General features: G+C 35.5%; 1 pseudogene; it reads left to right on the forward strand.

The window, feature by feature from the left end:
• Nucleotides 1-3,978: 3,978 nt before the first annotated feature.
• Nucleotides 3,979-4,097, forward strand: LOC148507658 (5S ribosomal RNA; annotated as a pseudogene).
• The last annotated feature ends 4,811 nt before the right edge of the window (nucleotides 4,098-8,908 follow it).

Below are 8,908 nucleotides of genomic sequence, written 5' to 3' on the forward strand. Positions count from 1 at the left end.
ACTTGCCATTTTTATCAGATAAGCTACGATTTTTATTCCTATTTATTCTGATAAATCTATAGTCCTTTTTTATATATACACATTTTTGTCCTTGGTTTTATGTGTTTTTATGTCATTTATCCTTCATGTAGGAGGATATCTATTGTTGTGTCTGATTAAAACTAATTCATGTTATTTTAAATGAATTTTTGCACTTTTATTGATTCACATTTTAAATTATTTATGCATTTTTTGCACATGTTTATGGAATGTTATGATTGTTAATTTAGTTTATGATCCTTGAAGGATCTCTGCAATAGCACTTTAGTCATATAGACCGTTGTTATTTTATAAGTTATACTTTATATATAATAAATTGCATAAATATTTGAGGATAATGATAATTTGATATTACTATCCTGGCATTAGCACTTTTATTGCACGATATCACTTTATATTGTTAGCACTTTATAATAAGTTATATAAGCACAGTAGGCGCTCTATACCAGCTCCTTGTATTTTCTATTTGTTTGTATATGTAATAGATCACCACTGTTACATTATTTTGCTGGTTGAGCTGACACTCACACATTTTTGGGGGTGCATTTTAATAGTGTCACATTATTACAAATTTTAGTGTGAGACAATAGACACACAACTGATAAAAATACCACATTGAGGGATTTGCACCCAACTGGCGCTGTGATCTTCTGCTGCACGTAAACTTTGGTTATTGAATACAGCAGCCTTTTGGAGGAGTCCCAAACAGATAAACGTACAAAGATGTACAGAAACAATGAACGTCTAAACAAAAGGAGTGATTTATGCCAGAAAATATTTAATGAGGACCATGTTTTACTACAAGAGAGTATTCCAACCGAAAATTTAGATAACCTGTTTTGGGAGATGGAGAAATCTCTCACTAAAGAGATCAAGGCATGGTGGGACATCAAGGGTCTTGAACATTACATATCAGTTAATAGAATTCCAAGAGGTTTGAGACTATTAAAAAATCCAACCTTTGGTTTAGATAAATCAGAATTTATGGATAAATGGGACAAAATTTTACATAATTGTTCCATGGATTTGATGAAATTAATTATTATGGAAAAGAAAAATATAATGTCAGAATTGGAACTTGAGATAAAACAAAAAGAAACACATATGGAGAAATTCAAGGATAATGGGGAATACAATATTAACGAGAAAGTTTTATCACGCAAACTTGACCGTATTGAAGAGGATGTCATGAAAGGGAAAGAGAGGAAATTTATTAGGGACAAACAAGATTATGACTCCAATAAAGTCAAGAATTGGAGTAGATTCAATAAATCGGTTGGACAACAGTCATTACATAATCCCAGACAAGAAACAACCACTTGGAGAACAGTTCCATCTAGAAGAAAACAAAGTTTTAAAAGGGATGATGTTATGAATGAACAACCCAACTATAGAACATACCACACAAAGAACCGGTTTTCAACACTTCAAAGATTTGATTCAAATAGCGATTCAGATCATTTTTTATCCCCAGGACCAGACCACAATTCAATGAATCCAAGGAAAACCTTCTTCAGGGAAACCACGAAATTGGCATCCCCTATGAAAAGAAGGGTAAGAGACGAAGAGGGATACGAGGAGGCAGGAGGAAGAAATTACAAAAGGAGGAACCTGATGTAGACCCCAAGGAAAGAGGGATCTTTAATCTATCGAAACACATCTTATCTAAACATGAAGTGTCATTATTGAACAAAGGGCTGACATTTGCTCCATCAAGTAATATGAATAGGTTCCAGACCTTCATTGATCTCAACAAATTTATAAGAAACTTGACATTAAAAAGACACTTTGTAAGAAAAGATGACGCAGTGATTAAGAATTTTCAGGAGAATGCTTCCAAGTCAGGACTAAAGGGTAAATCAAAGTATTATCCACTCGAATCGAAAGGACATCATCTTAATGTTTTTTATGACTTAGTTAAGAAAGACTTATGTGAAGGCAATCTGAAACACAATAATAAACAGAATCTGAAAAATAAAGAAAAAGAAGCCTTAAAAAACTTACAAAACAACAAGGATATTGTCATTAAACAAGCTGACAAGGGGGGGGGATTGGTCATTATGGATAGATCACAATATATTAAGGAATCCCATAGGTTATTAGGTGACAGTAATTCCTATGTACCACTCGATTGTGATCCTTTGGAGAAATATGTGGATGAGTTAAGGAGACTCTTAGTATATGGACTACATAATGGCATTTTAACCAAGGAGGAGTTCCAATATCTCCTACAGACCAATCCTACAACCCCCATATTTTATTTTCTACCAAAAATTCATAAGTCTTTGGAAAATCCCCCAGGAAGACCCATCATCGCAGGAATAGATTCGTTAACTTCACACCTGTCTGAATATGTGGACATTTTTTTATGTAAATATGTGAAAGAACTTCAATCGTATTTAAAAGACACTACTAATTTATTACAAATTTTAAAAGGGATGGAATGGAAAGCAACTTATTCATGGGTCACAATTGATGTTCAATCCTTATACACATGTATTGAACATGGTAAAGGGATCAATGCTTGTAGAGAATATTTTGAAGTGGACCCAACAATGAGCACTACACACAAAGAATTTTTATGTGATTTAATGTCTTTTATTCTGGATCATAATTATTTTAAATTTTTACACCAATTTTATCGGCAAATTTGCGGCACTGCTATGGGGACAACTTTTGCCCCTAGCTTTGCCAATCTTTTTATGGGATGTTGGGAAAAGAATTATGTCTATGAAAATAATCCATTTAGAAATAACATCATATTTTTTAAGAGATATATAGATGATATTCTGATAATATGGGAAGGGTTGGAGGAAGATTTCCAATTGTTTTTAAATCACATTTCAGAGAATAATATGAATTTGAAATTCACATCGAAAATAAATAAGAGTACTATTGAATTTCTGGATTTGGTTCTACGTGGAGAAGAAAACACGATCATTACAAAGAACTTCATAAAGGAAGTAGATACCAATAGTTATCTTCATTTTAAGAGCGGACATCTAAGAAGATGGAAAGAGAATATTCCGTACTCACAATTTCACAGAATAAAAAGAAATTGCAGTGAAACACAAACATGTAACGAGCAAATCCAAACATATACAAATCGATTTTTAGAGAAAGAATATCCTCCAAGGTTATTATTGGAAGCAAAGGAGAAAATGGATACCATGGAGAGGAATATGTTATTGGAATATAAGAATGTGGAAGAGGAAGAGAAAAATATCATCCCATTCATCACAACATATAACGCACAGGAGAGAGACATTAAGATTTCCCTTAATAAGCATTGGAAGATCCTTCTAATGGATCCAGTCTTAAAAGAAATTCTACCACCCAGACCCCCCATTGTATTCAGAAAGGCAAGGAATCTCAAAGATTCTCTAGCACCTAGTATGTTAAGTGATATTAATATTTCAAAATCCAACATTATCCATAACTGTCCAGGGAGTTACAAATGTGGCAAGTGCAATATATGCAAATTTTTACATCGGCAGAGAAAAAACTTCAGTAATTCTGCAAATACCAAGGAATACAAAATTAAACAACATCTTAATTGCAATTCAACTTCAGTCATTTACCTCTTGGAATGTTCATGTGGAATAAAATACGTAGGAAAGACCAAACGACCTTTAAAACTTCGTATACAAGAACATATAAGGAATATCAAGAACAAGGTGGAGACTCATATGGTGTCAAGACACTTTATTTCACACCATAGATCGGATCCAGATGACCTAACGTTCAAAGCTATAGAACATGTGGAATTGGGAGAGAGAGGAGGAGATCTTGCAAATAAATTATCCAAACGTGAGATGTTCTGGATTTTCGAATTGGACACTATGACTCCTAGAGGATTTAACGATAATTATGAGATAGCACCATTTCTTTAATGAAGATGAAAAAGATAAAAGGGATTTCATGTTAGGTCCTAATATAACCTACCGTCATACCTGGGTTAGAGCGCCCAATCTCGTCTGATCTTGGAAGCTAAGCACCATTGGGCCTGGTTAGTACTTGGATGGGAGACCTCTATGGAAGACCAGGTACGGTAGTATCTTTATGTGACATATAAGCATGAATCCCCCAAGACATACGACCTAAGAAGAATTCTCTGATTTATAAATCCGAAGATGGGAGTAAGAATTTCCAGAATGCAACAATATCGATTACATGTTTCAAGACTCACATAAGAACCAATTGACCCTACAGAGTGAAAAGACTATATATATATATATGCATATATATATATGCATATGAACTATAAAATCCCTAAAGAAGATTGCCATCCACCATTTTTTTAAGAAGAATTTTTAATATCATCATTACTTATTATTTTTTAAGGATGTACTATATTAGTCCCCAATAGTATGATTTTAGGATTTTTTACTAGTGTCCACATATAAGTTTACATTATACATCAATATATGTGATATTTATTTATTTATGGAGTTGTTTGAATTCTAGTTATGATTCTGAATAGGTGTGGAGAATAATTAGAAACTGTCACAATCTCTCATCATTTTTTAGAGTCCAAGCATATGGCTGGTTATATATATTTAAACTAATATTGTCATCCATTATTCCATATAGGAAATAATAACTAAACTACTATCCCCAGGATTATAAATAACATGATGCATATGGCAAAGAAAATGGAACTTATGAGAGTAGCAAGATGGCCGCGGGCAAAGGAGACATTTAGAGTACAAAGATGGAGGCCGCCAGAAACTGGAGATGCTTTGACGCTGGACGTGACACACGTGACAGGCGGACGAGTGGATAAAAGGTCCTATCCTGCACAAGGAAGGAGGAGGCATAGCGCACAATGGGGACGTTGACAACGGAGGAGGAAGTGATGTAGTGAACTGCTCAAGTAAGGGCGGAAGGACCGCGATGCACGAATAACAAGGGCGGAAGTGACGCGACGCGATACACAGCAAGGAAGGAGTAATATGCTAGCAAATAATTTATATTTAGGAAACAGACTTCCAATTTAACAATGTTTTAATAAAGGAAATGGCCTAATGTGATTCTAAGTGGTTACTCCACTTTAATAGAGAGGAACTGTTTAGAAAACCGGAAGTGATGTCACTAAGGAGCTCTGTCAATTCTTGTTTGTCATTATTAGAAGGGGTATAAATATTGGATACCCCACAGGAGCTAAAATATCCCTTGAATAAGTCCAGGATACGGACGAAACGCGTTGGAGGCTGCTATTATCTTTCCATTCATGAACTTGCCATTTTTATCAGATAAGCTACGATTTTTATTCCTATTTATTCTGATAAATCTATAGTCCTTTTTTATATATACACATTTTTGTCCTTGGTTTTATGTGTTTTTATGTCATTTATCCTTCATGTAGGAGGATATCTATTGTTGTGTCTGATTAAAACTAATTCATGTTATTTTAAATGAATTTTTGCACTTTTATTGATTCACATTTTAAATTATTTATGCATTTTTTGCACATGTTTATGGAATGTTATGATTGTTAATTTAGTTTATGATCCTTGAAGGATCTCTGCAATAGCACTTTAGTCATATAGACCGTTGTTATTTTATAAGTTATACTTTATATATAATAAATTGCATAAATATTTGAGGATAATGATAATTTGATATTACTATCCTGGCATTAGCACTTTTATTGCACGATATCACTTTATATTGTTAGCACTTTATAATAAGTTATATAAGCACAGTAGGCGCTCTATACCAGCTCCTTGTATTTTCTAATAAGTATATGTGTTTGTTTGTACGTTTTGCTGTATTGGATGTGCCAGCCTTGAGAAAAGGGTCCTGTGAGATCCTGAAACGTTGGTGTTTGTGGCACCGAATTAAAACCTTTTACCTTTGGATTACAAAGTCCCGGAGTGCCGCTGTCTTTCTGCTTACCATATATATATATATATATATATATATATATATGTATATATTGTTATGTCAACATTTATATATGTATTATATATACATATACACAACAAAACACTTGCTATGTGCTATTGAAATACAATATAACACTGATAATTAGATCATTACAAAGATTTCAGCACTAAGCGATGTGTGCACCCAGCTTGTGTCCTATGACCCTCCCTCTGATGGGTTGACATATCGGGCGGGCGGTACACACCAGACGATCCGGTGTCCAACCATCTGTTATGTGGGCCCCTGCCACATCCCGCTGCATGAGGTCGTCAGCTGCATCATCAGGTTGGTCTGCATGTAGGTCCGACCTGACGATGCGGAGGATGACCCCATGGGAGTGAGCACCGGCCGGCATAGAGCATACACACTAGACAATTTTGAACAACATGTCATTCCGATGCATCAGATTCAGCCATATCATTCAAAAAATTGTCTAGTTTGTATGCACCTTTAGGCAGCACTCCCAGATTAGTCTCTCATCAGCCACAGATCCAGAAAATGTTCTTATTCATACATGTATCTAGATGGCGCCAAGTAGATGTGTACAAAGTAGTCTAATGGGATCAATGAGAGACCACACCTATTAAACCTATATAGTAGACTTGTAGTTTAGATAACGTAACAGATTCCCACATCGTTCTCAGTGGGGTGATGTTTAGCTCAATCATAACAGTCTTGGTATTAACAATAGTCCAGTAAAGAGACCATTACACCAAAGGAACCCGAAATAAAAATATGGCCAAAATCTCTTAGTGTATGATGATCAACTTCAATTTATTTATATAAAATCTTTTTTTAAATGATAATAAAAATTGTACATGATATTATAACATGCCGTGTACCCCACTTGCGATATGATGCAAACACGATATCTGCCTCACCCTGCTAGGGTGTTAGCTCATGACACAGGCATCGCTCAGTGGCAGTTAGTCCTGCATGAAATTCCCCATACGCATTTAGTCATATACTGTATGACTTCATCAGGGGTATAGCTAATCACAATTGGTTATAACAGATGCGTCATCAATTGGAAAGATATATAAAACTACTTGTGTCTTATGCCTGGAGCAAGGATGTACCCATGACGTTACAATGTCTTGCCGAGGAGCGTAGCTATCTGTACAGAGAAGTACAGCTGTAAAGGCTGCAGCATACCTGCTCAGAGCATGCAAAGGACACTCTGGACAGCTCTGCATCAGCAATATTGACTGCAGGGTGCCGTTCCAGGCCTTGTGCCTTCGGCAGCGGCACCGCTCATACACCCTTCCCTATGGCCCTGTATAAATAAAAATATTGATGATTGTAAAAATTTAAGTATTTTTGTGTCTTTAAAAAATACAAATTTAGGTTTTACTGGCCAAATTCTGCAATTGATATCTGCAATAACACAGATGTCAGCAGCTCACACAAATCAGTACAGAAATAGTGCAGACCACCACAGTAACATGATCAAAATAAATATAATATGTAATATTTAGCTCCAACAACTGAAAAAATTGTCTCAGCAGCACAATTATATATTTCTTGGTTTTACATATAACTTTAATGCAGTCTATTCCATTCTATACGTAATTTTTCCTTTATTCTGTCAACACATCATGGTTTACTATGTAATAACATATAATCTAGGTTTTGTTTGGCTTTTTTTTTTTAAGTTTCCTCGTTTCCTGCTTTTTTGGATTCACGGCATCTGAGTGTAAAGCCCAAGGCTGCTAGTACAGTATAGGAGGACGTGCACTGCAGTTTGATACAGCTGTAAACTGCAATATAGTCTAATTTTAGTGTAGTGCCAAAGGCTGGTGACTTTAATAGATTGTTTCTTTTAGAAGTAACACTCTACCCATTTCATATTCACAAATAGAAATGTGTACACGTTTATATATAAGACAAATAATAAAAGTTTTATTTATATCTAGTATATTTTTTTTTTACAAGTCAGACTTACCTTAAAGAGACTAATCTTAATTTTCTTAGACATTTGTGTTTATCTGCTACAGATATAATGTAGTATGAATAGATTAATAATTTGGGAGAGTAGACCAGTAGTAACTAGTGTACCACGTCTAATGCCGGGTACACACTAGACGATATCTTGTCCAATCCGACCGGATCGGACAAGATATCGGGCACATCGTCTCTTATGTGTTCCCTCAAAGTCACTGGCAATGCGCGCTCCTTTAAAAGACGTCTCAAACACAACCCCACAATATTTTTCACAGTCTGCACCATAGGCAAACACAGGGGTCGTTTCCATCTGCCTGGAAACCCCTCTCCTCAGCCCACACCATGACCACAATAGAAATAGTACTATAATAGAATGTTACTAGTGCTGCATGTTCTTCACAGTATCACAAATTAAAAAATTTGTACCACCTGAGGATCTTTTAACATGTATCAGTCAGTAATAAATAACCTGTGCACCAACTAGGAGAGCTGGAAAACATTCACTGTTAGGGATGTGCTGCTATAGAGCCCAATATGTACATACAATATATGTCCTGGGCAGTGCTAGGTTATTCTGCTGCTCCCCCAGACACCCGAACATGCTCTAATACTCTGGAATGGCGCCCACATCTATAATAAAAACATTCAGCTCAGGCAGGATGGCTCTACTGCCGCATTTAATGGCTTACTGTGATTGCTGGTCCTCTATATGCTGGAATTATGACACATAATATACTTTGTATGATGCATATTATAGCTGGTTAAGTGCTAATTATGTCCTCTTCATGGACTGGCCACACTCACTCTAAAATCAAGCATTTGGAAACCCCCCTCTAGAAATCCTGCGTTTGCCACTGTGCACAGAGGGATACAATTATGTCTATTATACAATACATATTCCCCTGTGCTAAGCACAAGTAAGCAATGAAAAAGTGAGGTCAGTAGCTTTAATCATTAGCATATTTATAGTAAAAGCATAGCTTGTGATACCTCA

Source organism: Taudactylus pleione, unplaced genomic scaffold (assembly GCF_031769625.1).
Source record: "Taudactylus pleione unplaced genomic scaffold, aTauple2 ptg000389l, whole genome shotgun sequence".
Classification (NCBI taxonomy): domain Eukaryota; kingdom Metazoa; phylum Chordata; class Amphibia; order Anura; family Myobatrachidae; genus Taudactylus; species Taudactylus pleione.